Raw genomic sequence first — 16,630 nt, 5'->3', positions numbered from 1 at the left:
AGAATCTCTGAGTTCATTATTTTAATTTATCACTTTGTCCACTGAACTTAGGAACAACCAACCAGCTTTATTATGTCCTTGGTTCACCACATATGGTAAAAGGTAGTACAGGTAGAGTCACTAAACTCCTTGCCTCTCTTTAGCAGTGTATTAGAAGTATCACATGCATTTATTTTGCATAACTCTCTAAACAGTTCACATCAAGGACTATTAGCATGCTCCATCCTATTAGAAGTAGAGTGCTTAGCATTTTTGGAGTCTAATCATATTAAGCAGCCAACTCCAGAAACCCTAGTACCAATAAAAGACCTTCATCCTTAATATTCTGTTCCTCTAGAACCACTCCTGGTACCAAAATCTTTATTAGTCAGGGCCCTCTAGAGACACAAGTAATAATAACAATTTTATATATACATATATAATATATATAAATATATATATGATATATATAAAGGAGAGTTTATTAAGTATTAACTCACAAGATCACAAGGTCCCACAATGGACCGTCTGCAAGCTGAGGCGCAAGGAGAGCCAGTTCAAGTCCCCAAACTGAAAAACTGAGTCTGATGTTTGAGGCCAGGAAGCACCCAGCACAGGAGAAAGATGTGGGCTGGGAGGCTAAGTCAGTCTAGTTTTTTCACGTTTTTCTGCCTGCTTTATATTCTAGCTGTGCTGGCAGCTGATTAGATGGTGCCCACCCAGAATAAGGGTGGGTCTGCCTTTCCTAGACCACTGACTCAAATGTTAATCTATTTTGACAACACCCTCAATGACATGCCCAGGATCGATTCTTTGCATCCTTCAATCAAATAAAGTTGACACTTGGTGCTAACCATCACAGTAGTCACAACATTTAAGTGGCCATGCAGTATTTCTGACTCTATTACCCTTACTGTTTTCAATGATTGCCAGTAATTAAAACTTAATCTCCACTTACTGACATGTCAATCCAGCTGAATTCAGATTCCACATCCTGTCTTAACCTTGTATTATTTGGCCATTTCAGAATGGAAGATGGAAAAGATGGGCATTCATTTTTTTTTAAAAGAAAATTACCCAAAAAGCTTAGAATTAGGCCATTTTTAAAATATGGAGAGATCAAATTGTCTATTTTTACTTCAGAAATGAGAAAATTGAGACCTGTGAAGTTTAAGTGACATTAAAAAAATAAAATGCATACACACTCTGAGAACAAGGATTTTCATCCATTTTAAAAGGCTGTTTTCTTAATATGTTTTCATTATTTGGATTTAGCTTCAAAAGACATTAACTCCTTTTAATGAAAAGAAAAGTAGCTTTATATTTAGACTGGTTTATTTTCATGCACATAAACTGTCGGCGTATCAACAGTTGTTTCAGAAATTTAGATATTTGATTATGCATTGTTTACATTTCCTTTCATTGATGAAAATAAAACATAATGTACAGTGATATTTTAATTGCAGTAATAGCCCAAAGATTCTAAAAAGAAAAAAATAACAGAAGCTCTTTTTACTTAACAGGAGAAAACTAAGCTGTGCTGTTGCACCTGCTTGTAGGAATTTATTGGAAGAAATGGAATTAGAGATATTTGCCCTTTTTATTAAATCAGCTTAATAGTTCTTAGCACCACCTGCTACTACATTGTATAATTAATCTTAGGGTACTAGATTTTCTCCAGATGTTCAGCTTTCTGTTTTGTTTGGGGTTGTGCCTTTTTTTTTTTTTTTTTTTAAGAGACTAATAAGTCACATTGTTTGCCTATGGCAAAAATAGAGAAAAAGGTCATTTCAAATGTTTTATGTTAAGAAAGAAAAATTCAATGCTGATTTTGATTATTTCTTTTTTAGATTTAATGGTGAGCTAATACGGCATTTCTGAGGACAATTGATAATCAGGTAGAAATTTACTGATGTAAAATAAACTCCTTCAAGCTAAACTTAGGGATTGCTCCATGAAGGTATTTTAAATATCTTATTCTTACACTACTTTTTTTTTTTAATTGCCCACTGTTTGTAGGCTAGGATAGCTTTATGCAATTTTAAGTTAATTAAATAATTATACCAAAGCATAAGATGAACAATCTGTTGATTTTGTCTGTCATTTGGTGGTGAAAGCACAATTCGGCATGCAGACTATTTTCACGAAATAGTCTATTTTATGACCAGACAACATACATATGTTTTTCAGTAAATTTTTGCTAGGATAAGATGTAAGTTGTAGTTATGTTGAAATTGGACCCTTCCCTTCTAAGAACAAGAATAAGCTAAAGGTGTCAGGAGAACCCTCTCAGGTGTAAACAAAGGTCAATCTCTTTGTAGTTCAATCTTCCAGTATTACGTAAGTTTGTGTGTCAATCATGTTAAAGCCTCATTCTGGAGGAAGAGAGTAGCTAGGGATGTGAACCTATGATGTAAATTGGGGCATATAATTGTACTCATCATTTCCCAAATCTTGGAGAATTTGTCCTGTTAAACTTCTGGAAACTTGACAAGACCCTTTTCTTGGTTAGTTGGCTTTTAGGATTTTGAATGGGTAGCATATTTATACTATATGCCACACTAAGCTTTAAATTAATGTGAAGGTTCTTCAAAATAGAATAAAAACAGGGCTGATGAGCTAAGCCAACCTTTAGGAACTGACCAGCTTTAAGATTGGGAAAGAGGATCACTGAGACTCCCTTCAAAGTTGTTCCACTCATTCAGCCAACCTGCAGTACTTTATGTAGACTTCCTGAAATTTGACAGCCAATGCTGCTACTGTGTAAGGAGGATTCCACCGGCACCCACGTGTCCCAACTGTCCCTAAATGCAACTCACTGCCGTTCACAGCACTAGGCTGGGGGGGCACAATAGTACTCAGGGGCTTCATATAAGATAATTCCTGGTTGCACTTCTGTATTCTGTCCCTATTGTAGGACCTAGAGTAAATAACTCACATACCATATTAACTCAGAGGAAATAACTCACATACCATATTAACATTCAATCTGAGCATTGTAAGTATATGAGTTAATATGGTATGTGAGTTATTGACTCTGATTTACAGAGATATTTCCAAATCTTACTGGATTAGTCTGTTCTTATTGCATGAGATTATCTATTCCTAATTAAACAAACAGCTTTCAACTTTGCTACTCTCATTTATCATCTAACTTTTCTAATTTAACACTAATATCTTGGGCAGGAGAGAAACATTTCCCTGGAAACAAATTATTGAGAAAATATCGGCATTGTATATATCCATTCTATAAATTAAAGCAAAAGACAAATACATGTAATAATTTTTGATGAGATAGGAGATCTCTGATGGTGTTCTACCAAAAAAAATTTCTAATGTAATGGTAAAAAAATAGATCTTACTTTTTATCTCCTAAATTTTGTACTTCAACTGAGGTAACAAGATTATTAAAAATATAATAAAATTTGGTATTACATTGTAGAATGTAGAAGCTGGCCTATTTCCCTCAACCCCCTTTTAATAAAGATTTTAAAGGTGGGAGAGGCAAGAAACATCTTGAAGTTGATAAACATAAAAAATTTATATAAAGTGATTTTTAAATTTTTGGTAAAAAAATTTATTAAATACATATTCTATATGTGTGTTTCCTCCTATTTTAAGGGCTGGTACTATAAACTTTTATTTTGTCAACAAATACTACAAGCCAAGCACTATTTTAGGCACTGTAGATAATAATAGATAGAAGAAATAAAAATCCCAAGCCTCACTGAATTTACATACTGGTAGCAAAGTCAAACAAAAACACAATATATAGCTAAACTTTAAAGTTTATTAGGTGATAAGTGCTAGTGAGAAAAGTAAACCAAAGTAAAAGGGATTGTGAGGACTACCGGGGTGTGACTGTAAATGTGGTTATTTCAATAAGAGTTTTAGGCAGAGAGAATAGCCTCTGCTAAGGCCCTGTGGTGCACCCAACCCAGGAAAGGTTGAAGGTCAAGAAATATACTAGAATACTTGCAGTAAAGAGAACAAGGGAGAGAGTAGAGGAAATTGTGAAAGTGGAGAGGAAATAATGATGGGCCACACAGAGTTGTAAGCTATTGCAAGAAGATGATTTTACTCTCATTGAAAAGACACCATCAGAGGCTTTTGAGCAGAAGAGTGACATAATGTGACGTAAATTTAAAGAGGCCTTCTGGCTGCTGTAATGTCTGAGGATTATGATGGGGGAGGTGAGGACAGCTGGATAAGGGTAAAAGCAGAGAGTTTCATGCTCTTGAAGGATCTTGGGGTCTAGTTCAGAAGCCAGACATGCCCACAAATTGTAAAGGTGAGTATTGATGGTGAAGTAGAAGGAAAGTGTGGCCTGAGTGTGGTCTGAGGAAAGAAGCAGACTATCTCAGGGTCAAATGCACTCATTTCCAAATCTTCACATTTCATGTTGGTTGATTTTGTAAAGTCCATCTGGCATGTGAAGGCAGAAAAGGACAGCTGGAGGATGATTTATTCTTATTAAAAATATTTATCAATTCTTTATTATAACTGTAATATCTTCGTTTTAAGTATAGAAAAATATAAATTAATAAGTAAAAAGTTAAATTAAGAAATTCAAATTTTAGGCCGAGCACAGTGGCTCACGCCTGTAAGCTGAGGCGGGCGAATCACCTAATGTCGGGAGTTCAAGACCAGCTTGACCAACATGGAGAAACCCCATCTCTACTAAAAATACAAAATTAACCGGTTGTGGTGGCCCATGCCTTTAATCCTAGCTACTCGGGAGGCTGAGATGGGAAAATTGCTTGGACCCAGGAGGCAGTGGTTACAGTGAGCCGAGATCACGCCATTGTCCTCCAGCCTGAGCAACAAGAGTGAAATTCCATCTCAAATAAATAAATAAATAAATAAATAAATTTAAATTTAAAAAATAGAAACCAGGCGTAATGTCATCATCAACACACCATCACTGTTTACATTGTTAGGTAGGGTGTTCCCTCACTGTGGATTGGTTCCAGGACCTCCATATGTACATAAATCCATACGTACTCAAGTACCCCCATTCACCCAGTGGAACCTGTGTATAGAAAAGCTGGGCCTCAGTATATGCAAGTTTCACATCCTGCTAATACTGTATTTTTGATTTTGGTTCTGTTGAAAAAAATCTGCATATGAGTGGACCTGTACAGTTCAAATCCATATTGTTCCAGGGTCAAATGTATTTCATTCCAGCCCTTATTTATTTATCATCTATCTACTTAAACATCTATGAAGAATTAGAAAAAAAAATACTCTATGTAAATTGATTCTGTTTTTTCACTCAAATTTTACGATGAATACTCACTCACTGCATGGAATTACTTGTGGAAACTATGATATTTATGGCAGCATTTCCGTAGTAGAAATGTAGCATTATTTCACCATAGCCCATGCAGTTAGAAAAAAATGGAATGTGTTACTTTTATATTGTTTTGATCATTCTCAAATATAAATCTTTTAATATAATTAAAATACACATGAATTTATTTCATAATGCATTTTTCATTGGATTTTGGTGTCTTGTTTTTCTTTACCTCCTTTTTTCCTTACTGAGGTACACATACTCTTCTTAATTATTTATGGAATTTCATTATATAGTAAGGTTATTAAACATTCAGCCATGTATATTGTGAATATATTTGTCATTTTACATTTTAATTTGCATGCTGATATCTTGAAGTTTTAGATAGTAAATGTTTTTTCTTAATTTTTCCTTGTTTTTGGAAATACTATTTTTCATCTTGATATATTCACATCTAGTTTTCTGCAGGGTATATAATATGTTTATCTTTGTTATTTCCTCCACCAATCCAAACTCATTCTTCAACTAGACTTTCTTTGTGTAAAGACAGAGATGAAAATCTAAGCTGACTTTTGTTTCCTCAGTACATGGTGAGTTTTCCCAGTAGCACATCTAAAATAGTCAATTCTTTTCTCATTAAATTGTTATGTTTGCTTTATTGCATATTGAGTTTTTACATAGACTAGGCTCTGTTTCCATTGATCTATTTATATTTTTTTATGCTGAAATATGTTTTGATTGGTGTAAGAACTATTTCTGGGACATTTTAAATCGTAAACATATGATTTAGTTGGTTTGAGGAAATCAGACTATCAAAGAAGATTCTTTGTAAGGTGATTTTTTTTTTCTTTTTCTTATTTCTGTTTCTGTCTAGAAACAAAATGGTATTTATCATTTATTCTATCTTTTATTCTGAATAAGGTCTCAGAATAAACTTTCCCCCATGCTGTAGATATTTGACCAGAAACAAATTTTCAGAATTTGATGTTAAATCAAACAAATCCCTGATTTCCTATATGAATACGGTATAAAATAAGCAACACTTCTGATAGGTTAAGTGCCTGAATAGGTGAATATGAATGAGTGAATAAGTGAATGAAATTTAGTATAGAAAGAGATACTCAAGGTAAGATTTTCATGATAAAGTAAGTACACTGTGTAATACAAAACTAAGAAACCTGAATATATTCACTAATTTTATGGTTCAAGGTGTGAGCTCTAATTCAAAATTTTGGAGTTCTAGTAAAGAATATGGTTTGAGACAGGAATAAATGAATAAAAATATAAGATAGCTTTTTAATTTTGTCCATTTCTTATTCTAAAAATGAGCGGTAATGTACTTCTTGTGGTAAAATATAAACGTTTTAAACCCATAGTTAGCCTGACAGATGAAATGGGAAGCAAATCAGAGAGTTGTTTTCTTTTTAACCACAGTTTTTCTTGTATCGCAATTTTTATCTCTCATATTACTTCTTTCTTTTTCCCTCTTTCTCTACTCACTTTTCTTCCTCCTCAAGATTTTCTTCCCCTTTTCTTCTATTTTATTTTCTAAAAATTCCTATCTAATTAACTTCCACAGGAAAGGTCTAATAGCCAGTCAGTCATGAAAAAGGAAAAAAAGAAAGCAAGAAAAGAAACTATCAAATGATTAATATATCTTTCTCATTTTACAGTAGATTAGATATTACTGTTTTGACTTCCTAGTCTCAGGAGAAAGACTTGGCTAAGAAAGAATACAACAAAACATTCATTAGTATAACATATGGCAAAAATAATGAAAGTGGGACCCAGCAAACCCATTCAGGTTAAAATCTTGAAGCTGTAATTGTAAGATAATTGCACAGTCTTATTGTCAGGCAGTTACAGCATGAGACTAATAGGATGCCAAGGGAAATGTTGATCAGCACTTGAGAGCCTTAATTTTCCCCAAATTTTATTCACCAACTTGTTCAATGAATAGGGCTCTCTTCTGAAGTTGCTATTCATGTGTGAGTTACTGAGCAGTTATGCGCTTAAAAGTGGTGGTCAAACAGAGCTGACTATGAGGACTTGGAGTGGGCACTCGGATGAGAAAATAAAAAAATACATTCTCCCAAATAGTTTATTCCAAGGTGTAGAAAATGCTCTTAACATCAGGTTGCATTTATATCCAGACTGCACTGACTGTGCCAATGATGTGACTCATAAGTGTGCTAAACTATTACATTAATCTTATTTTGAAAATTTACTCCAGTTAAGAAAGTCACTTGGATGTTTCCAAGAACAATTTATAGGATTGATCAAATGCTAAAGTTTATGTAAATTTTCTTTTATTAGTTGCTGTATGATCACAAAGTTACATTCTGCTTTAAGATGCTTATTAACAACAATATCTCAGGAATATTGAAATTACAAGCATTCAGATACTTTCAATTAATCTATTTTTAGTAGAAAAGTGATATATGCTATTTACCATTCTTATTTTAAATGAAGTATGCAGTTTTCTCCCAATAAATGTTTCTACTCTGAGTTTAATAATGAATTTTATTTATAGTACACAGAGAAAGCACAGAAAAATATTCCCATCTGCGATAGGCAACCAAAAAGCTCTATTTTGAGGAGCACAATTTTATTAATATGAAAATGAACTCCTAAACTTTTGCCAAAATGAAATCATCGATTTTCAAAGTTGCTTAAAGCCTAAAGTTAGATGGAAAATGTTTAAACTAAGTTTTGAAAATCAGAATAATTCCAGAAACTTCGTAGTGCACATTTTCAGGACCTTTTTCACAAACTAAGATATAATATTTGACCATTTGGCCTAATAGGTTAATTTTAAAGATAAGGACAAAAAAGTGCAGAGAGATGCAGGGCTTTTTCCAAAACCATGCATCTACTTGCAAGTAAAACAAAAGCCTCTTCTTTTCTCCAGGCCCACAGAACTATTTATGCAAGTAACAATTGATGTAAAGAGATGACACCCTGAATGAGAATGCAAGTAGATTAAAATATTTACTTAAAGATGTTTACTAAGCTTTTCTTTAGTACTTTCTGATATTTATCATGATTCTTTTTTTTTTTTTTTTTGAGACGTTCTTTAAAACACAAAATTCATTGCATCATTCCTTTGATCAAAATCCTGTAGTAACAACCCCCACCCCACTTCACTTAGATGAGAAGACAGTCCTTAAAAGCCTTTGCGGAATCCCACTCTTCTGTCCCTTATTACATGCTGACTGCATCTGCCACCATTTGCCCCCGATGACTCTGCCTCAACTCTAGCTTCTTCAAATTTGCCAGGCATTTTTGGTCTCAGAGCCTTTGTGGTCCCCTCAGCTTGGGATGTTTTTCCTGAGATGTGCCCCTATTTATCTCTCTCATCTTCTTCATGTCTGTCCCCCAGCACTGCTTCCAAATGTGGGAAATGAATGGACCCCTGCCCTGTGTTTGTTCTTTTAGAGGTGCCAGTTCTTCTTCCCATCTTGCCGAGTCCCACTCCCTACAGAGCAGAGTTTTCCAAGCCAAGGAGAAACACCTACCTGAAACTGGCGGCTCCTTTCTTGGCTACCAAGGGTGCCTGGCAAATATAAAGAGAGAGTCTGCTCTGCTCAAGAACCACAGCATCCATTAGGCCTTCCTTGGTTATCTTATTTTAAATCATGCCACCATTTTCACCCAGATATCTTTTTTTCTCTTTCCTGTAGTGAAAACTGCCTTTTAAGTTAGTGCATAATTTATTTATTAATTGTATCTTTCTTTTCTTGCTAGAATGTACGCTCCATGAGGTAGGGACTTTTGCCTACTTGTTCACTGCTGGGGCACATTGTTCCAAACAGTGCTTGGCACACACAGTATATGTTCAATAATATTTGTTGGCTGAATGAATAAATGAATAAAGGGTAAAGATCTATCTTCTGTCTTCTGAACTGCTGTGAAAATGATGGAAATTCATCTGGAGATGTTGAATTGATTTCAGTTCATTTTTCTTGCCCATAGAACCTATTCTAATGATTCGAATCTCCTCTCTTTTGGGATCCATCAAGTATTGTCAAAGTTTTAACAAAGCCGATCTTTAAAGTATCCGAGTTTGATCCAAATCTAAACTGTTCAGAAAACTGAAAATAAACAGCCACTTTCCCTTAGTTTTTGAACTGTAATTGAGAAGTTATAGATAAGAAAAACTTTCAGTTCAAAACAACTGTGCTTATCAGTTTATAAGGTCTGACTACATCTTTTGGGATGGCTGAAGTCATTATATTAAACCTAAAAAAAATTAGCTTCTCAAAGACGTGTGGACTATTTTCTGAAGCAACATTTTCTATATAGTGTTTTCTAAATATTTTGTAGTTTGCTAAATATTTACCACTGTGGCCTAAACAGGATAATTTAATTTAAGGGATCTAGATTTTTTAGAGAGTTATTAAATGGAAACTAGCTTTTTTTTTTTTTTTTTTTTTTTTTTAAACGTAGTCTCGCTCTTGTTGCCCAGACTGGAGTGCAGTGGCAATGGCATAATCTTGGCTCACTGCAACTTCCACCTCCTAGGTTCCAGCGATTCTCCTGCCTCAGCCTCCTGAGTAACTGGGATTACAGGAACCCGCCACCACACTTGGCTAATTTTTGTACCTTTAGTAGAGATGGGGTTTGCCGTGTTGGCCAGGTTGGTCTCAAACTCCTGACCTTGGGTGATCCACCCACCTCAGCCTCCCAAAGTGCTGGGATTACAGGCGTGAGCCACCGCACCTGGCTGGGAACTAGATTTTTTAACAATATTATTATACTTCTACAGTTTGCTGATTGTGTTTAATAAGAATTAGGTGCTTTCTGTGCTAGGTAGAGCAGGAAATGAAGAAATCATGGTACCTTGGAAGGCTAAGAACATCTACATCTAGTGATCTTTTCAAGTATTGACAGTAACTTAAAAACAAATATTGGCAAATGTCTTTCAAACACAACCTTTGTTTGTTTGTTTGGATGAATCTCACAAACATAATGTTAAACAACAACGACAACAAGCCAGACACAAAACAGTACAAACTGTGAGAGAAATTCCATGTCCTGGATATTCCAAAACTTTCCAGTTAATTTGTGTTTTTACAAGTCAAGATAGCAGTTACCTACTGGAAGGGGTTACTAGAGGTCTTTTGTGGGGTGCTGCTGACATTCTGTTTCTTTGGGTGTTGGTTACTTGGGTGTGTTTACATTGTGAAAATTCATCCAGCAGTTCACTTTTAGTCAAACACAAGCTTTAATATACCACTTTAGTCAACAGAAATATTCACATTTTGTCATGATATTCTGAGTGCCCGGAATAGAATTTTTGAACTTTAGGAGCCTTAGAGATTGTCTGAATCTAATCTCGTTCTTTTACTAGTACTCCAAATAATTTAAGACAGAAATAAATCAAGCAAATGAGCATTAAATTATTTGTCTTTATTTTGATAGATTTAGGAGATACATAGAATGGAATGTGAAATTCTATAATTTGCAGCAGCTTGGATGAAGTGGAGGCCATTATCTTAAGTGAATAATTAAATGTTTTGATAGTAAAAAAATCAATGAATGACTTTCTATTTGGCTGTGATCATCAGTGTGGGAAGAAGGAGGCAGCATACCCGGGACTAGCACAAGCACACAAATGGAGGTAGGAGTGCTGGAATGATTCTGACAAGAAAGAGTAAGTACTCCAGTTTCATGGGAGTGTCAGGAAGAATTGGGGTCTGGATGAAAAGCAGGAGTCAATGACAGTAGATCTTCACTTGTAGATTTAAGAGTTTGAATTTTATTGCTTAAGTAATGAGCTATTGATATTTTTTGTAGTAATACGATTAGAGTTGTTTTCAAGAATATAAGGTTAGTGAGGTAAGTAGAAGATTAGATAAGCATCTCGTGTGAAATGATTTGGTGTTATGTGTAGTTATATTAGATTATTGGGATATATGGTCCAGGGAGAGAAAAGTCCACCTGGCTCAAGTTATGGTAGTGGAATGGAGAAGACAGAATGGAAAGAATAAATCCTTTCTGGGTGTATTTAAAGGAATATGACAAATGTACATTTTAGCAACATCTCTTACATGATTGTAGCATGAAGAGAATCCAACTTCTGCTATTATGTTTGAATTAGAATCATGAGATGATCCATATAAATAAAGTGAGAAGGGGTCAGCTAAACATCTTTATGTCATTTTTTCCTCTTTGAAACCAGATTGATGTTTTTTAAACTATTAAACACTCTAGGCCAGATGACCCAAATTCTCTGTCCTCAATCTTTACTGAAAGAGGAACTCACTTGCTATGCTGCAAACTACATTTTAAAAGTAAATAGAAAGCTAAAATGTTGTTGGAAACTGGATATCAATAGAAAAGTTAAGCAAAATAGATGTTATTGTCTTTATGTGAAATTATTGCTAAATAGGTAATGAAATAACTTAGAAGAGAAAGAGAAATGTAAATGATTCTGAGCACCATTTTGTACAGATGGTCATCTGAGCATTTGTATAGCAAGCAAGGCAAACTACAGATATAGCCACATTGTTTGTAAAGGGGATGATGATAAAAATACTGCAGAGTACTGTGAAATTTATAACATTTAAAGTCTTATTTAATTTTTCCTAATAATAGCTATGTGATTAAGGTATTATTTTTCTAATTCATATACAGGAATGCAGAAAACTTTACAAATACGTTTTTACATATTATTTCAGCAAAATATTTTCTTTTTGAATATGTAACCTAAAATACTCTTCATTTCTAAGTTGTGATATTTATTCATTTTTGGTCAAATTTCTTACCATAAGAACACATCTCTAATATAATAGTGCAAATCAATGGAAAACATGATTTAATTAACAAAATTTTAATAAATGAATTGCAAGATTATATTTTTAAAAGTAAGTTTCATCTGTAGTTAGATTTTTTTAAAGTAATTTACATTCGATTTAAGGAGGACACTTTTCTCATTAAGATTCACTACTGACAAATCACAAGACAATGTGTTTTGGGAGGCTAGGTGTATTAAATTATATATAGTCACTTAGGGAATTGTTCAAGGAAATACTAATAGTCACAGTATAAGCCCATAGGTATTATGGCAAGTACATCCATCATGTGAGAACAATTGTCATTAATAAAGCCTTATCGCCAACTACAAAGAGCTTTCGAAGCATTTTCCACTTGGATTATTGTCTTCCAGATTTCAAAGATTCACTTTCTGGCTTAGGAAATAAAAAAACAATAAATGTCAAAACCCAAAGTGTGCAGTTCTGAAACAAATATTTAGGTCTGACTGATCCTTGCTGTAAGAACATAAGCAAAAATAAGACATGTAGAAATGAGTTTAACTCTTCAAATACAGTAGATTAAATAGTCATTTAATGAAAGAAGGTATTTAAGAAAAGTGTAACACCTTTTACCAAGAGCATTCATTGAGCACTTCATCTTATAAAAACCTTGTGACTGAGTTCTTGTCTCACCACATTGACCTTCTAGTTCTCCTATGTTATCACTTAAACTTTTACAAGTTTTATTCAGGCCTCCCCAGAATAATTGGAAGATTTCTGATTGTAAGAAATATGCATTAAATTTCTTTGAACATGAAGATTGTGTAGCAGAGTAATCATTTGATAAATACACTTAATGCAACTTCTTTTTCATCTATTTCAAAATTATTAAAGATTTTATTTGAATTACTAGCTAACATCCAAATACTATCTTTGTGCTAGGCACTGTGTTAAGTGTTTCGTGTGGGTTATCTAATTTATTCTTTAAAATATAGCTATTCATGAAATAATTCTACTAACAATATTGTTAGTATTCCCCATGAAAAGTAAGACATATAATTCGAGTAACTTATTTAGAACCCCAAAGTTATTTAGGCAGAGAGATCATTTTAAATTCTGGAAATTGGATGCCAGAGTGTTATTATGACTTTATACCTAGTCCACTCTTTCTTAATCAATGCCTTAGCTTTCACATACATGAGGTTTGTGATTTCAGCTAATATTATAATTCAGCAAGGTGCAAAATGCATCTCTGGAATTAGTTTTCTGTGTGCTCAGCAGCATAGCTACAAGTAATAAGGGACTGTTCAGTACACTCAGACAAGGATTCTGAATTTCATCCTGTGCTTTGAAGCCCATAGGGCCTGGCTTTCCTGTCTCCAATTTCATTACTAGGCCTGTCAGATGTAGCTGTTCTACTTGGTGGGCCTACCGTTCCTCATCCTATTTAAGCGGATCTATGGCAACAGCCACCTGTTCTCTGGACTTCATCTTCAGGAGGCCCAGGTTCCAGCTGGTCACTGCTTGTAGTTGTTTAAAGATTCTTTGTCATTGACCACCACTTTTATATCTCTGAACATGGGTAGGAGTCTCAGCACTTTTCGCTCCATTTAATTCAAAATATTTACATTCCTCTGAGTCTATATTTTTAAATCTGATTTCTGGGTAACTTAGGGGTCTTTGGTTGCAAGAAACAGAAAATGACTGAGAAACTGAAAAGAAAAGAGAAGTAATAAAAAATAAGAGAAATGAGATGTGAGATTTTTATTGGAAGGATATTGGGGTATCTCACAAAATTCAAGCAAAAGCATGTTTTTAAAGACAAGGATACAGGATCTCCTGTTATCTCCTCAATAGTAACATGTGGCTTTTCTACTTGGTTTCTTCCTATTTGATAACTCAAATCTTATTTAAATCTCAGTCTTTTACCCTGGTCATCACTGATAATACTGAAATTTCAAGGACAAAGAATCTGTTACTGCATATAACTCACTTTAGTGGTCCAAGGGGTGCAAGCCTGTTGAAAAGCAAAGAAAGAAATGTACTCACGTAAGAAACAATAGCTACCTAAATTCCCACACCATACTTTCTTTTTAAAAATATGCGATTTATAAAATGGCCTCCCTGAACATAATTCTTTTCTACATGTGATCTTAAATGGGCTTTTCCCTCTCAATGGGAGATAACCCAAAGTCATGTCCAAATACTAAACATAAAAATGATGTCACTGTTCTTTGTGTCTGATATCTCTGAGTGGCATCTATTTTCCTCTACTTCTGTTACCGTTCTCTTTTGAGATTGTACAAAATATAGGCGAGCCACATACGTAACCCTCACTATTATCTCCTGCGTACAAGAGAAGAGAAAAAAACAGAAATATTTTAATACATATCATATATAATGGTAACAACAAGCACGTCAATATCTTTATGCATATATTACAATATTTCACTTATTGCTGTGACAGGAAAAGGGAGGCTCAGTGGCTTTTACTTTTACTTGGTACTGTATCAGCCTTTACTCTATGTACCAGGAAGCCAGTATGGGAATTCTGCAATACGCTGTGATAGTGGTTCCAGCCATGAATAAAGAAAATATGAAGATCTCCACAGAGTGGGGATTGGGCCACACGGAACTGACTGTGAGATTAATTTACTTTGAATTCTGTTTACCACCTAACCGTCATAAGCCCTTAATATTGTTAAAAGTTTTGGCCTGGATGCTCATGAATAGTGTTTTGTTGGAACCAATGCATGAAAACTATAACTAGCTTTCCTTTTCAGGTGCACAGTTACCTAGCAAAGTACCTGTAATTATCTGAGGAAGATTAGGGAATAGCCCATATTACATGTAGCCAACGAATAAAGGCAAATCAAACTCATGGATCAAAGGAGAACTAAGACTTATAATCAAACTGTTTTCTTACTATTGTTTGAGAATATTTTTCCCTTAGGGGGGACATACGCACTACTTGATATTAAGATTCAAATAAAATTTAGAGTTAGACACCCTATCCCAAACAAACAAACAAACAAACAAATAATTTCCTGTAAAGATTTCTATCCAGGAATACGACTCATTTTTTTGAACTAAACAGTTTTCTATTTATTTCTGCATCTGTTATAACACTATAGAAATTTTGGACTTACAATGGATCAAGAAGAAATGAAAAAAATTATTAAAAAATTCATTGTCAAATTATCCAGCTGATGCAGGCTTATCCGAAATTGGAGTTCAGCCTGGGAGGATTCTTGGCTTCACTCAGGAAAGAATTCAAGCGCCAGCCAGCTGTGAAAGAAAGAAGTTTATCAGAGCAACAGCTTTCAGCAAAATAGCTGCTCCGTAGACAGAATAGGGCTGGCCCAAAGGCAGAGTTCCCAGGAGTAGCGGTGTGCAGCCGTATCACTGTCCCACAGAGCAGCGCTTCCTCATAGGCAGAGTTGCCCGGTGTAGCGGTGTACAGCAAAGTGGCTGCTCCATAGTCTGAACAAACCAGAGCAGCAGCAGCCGCAGCAGCAGCAGCAGCAGCAGCGGCAGTGTATCCAAACAGAGCAGTCCAGAGGGGCAGTCCGGGTAGATTGCTGGCCAGCTATATTTATCCTTATTCTTAATTGTATGCTAATTAAGGGACTGGTTTTCAGAATTCTATAGGAAACGGGTGGGGAAATTCCTGAAACCATGTAACTTCTGAATCGTTGTCATGGCATTTTTAAACAGTCACATTTAAAAATAACGGTGGTGGTCTTTAATCAGTGAAGGCAACCGGAGGTTGCTGTTGACGCCATCTGCTAGTTTCCGCTTGTTTCTTTGTTGTATTCTGCTTTGATCAATAGGGTCATGATTGTTGCTCAGAAAATAAGTCCTGCTGATTTCTTACCTCACTTCGATACCTTGCACACTTAAAAATAGTAACAAACATTAACACGTTGTTTGGGCTATGGATTTTCTTTAAAAAAAATCAGACTGTTCTGTAATCCCAGCACCTTGGGAGGCCAAGGCGGGTGGATCACGAGGTCAAGAGATCAAGACCATCCTGGCCAACATGGTGAAACCCCCGTCTCTAGTAAAAATAAAAAATAAAAAATATTAGCTCTGGGCTTGGTGGCGTGCACCTGTAGTCCCAGCTACTCGGCAGACTGAGGCAGGAGAATCACTTGAACCTGGGAGTTGGAGGTTGCAGTGAGCTGAGGTTATGCCACTGCACTCCAGCCTGGCGACAGAGTGAGACTCCATCTCAAAAAAAAAAAGGAATTCAGACTTTTTAAAACTGAAACATTAAATGAATCAAAATATGTCAAAAAAAAAAACCATGTGTTTTAAAATTCTTAATATCTTTTCAATCATCCTGAGATGACTGAAGAACAAAATACTGTGTGATGATACTTGACAGGTTGATTGATTCAATAAATATGTACTTAAATATATAGGGATTACTATCAGGTATTAACTATAGGATATACCTTGGCTATGTGGCTACATAATTTACTATACAAAAATACCAGTTGTTCAGGTTGTGGACAGTAGTTAAGTTTGTAATACAGTTCTTGGGGTGGTAAACTCAAATTGTTTTAACTAAATCATTCATGTTGAGAGGTGA

General features: G+C 34.9%; 1 long non-coding RNA gene across 1 annotated transcript; it reads right to left on the bottom strand.

The window, feature by feature from the left end:
• Positions 1-12,133: 12,133 nt before the first annotated feature.
• Positions 12,134-15,560, bottom strand: LOC107128811 (uncharacterized). Its single transcript, XR_006696188.2, has 3 exons — positions 15,183-15,560; positions 14,027-14,050; positions 12,134-13,745 (listed from the first exon to the last, which is right to left on the bottom strand). It is a non-coding gene; the product is annotated as an uncharacterized lncRNA (long non-coding RNA).
• Between the last annotated feature and the right edge of the window lie 1,070 nt (positions 15,561-16,630).

Source organism: Macaca fascicularis, chromosome 2 (assembly GCF_037993035.2).
Source record: "Macaca fascicularis isolate 582-1 chromosome 2, T2T-MFA8v1.1".
Taxonomy (NCBI): domain Eukaryota; kingdom Metazoa; phylum Chordata; class Mammalia; order Primates; family Cercopithecidae; genus Macaca; species Macaca fascicularis.
Note: the sequence above shows the minus strand (reverse complement) of the source record. Positions and strands in the feature narration are given on the sequence as shown.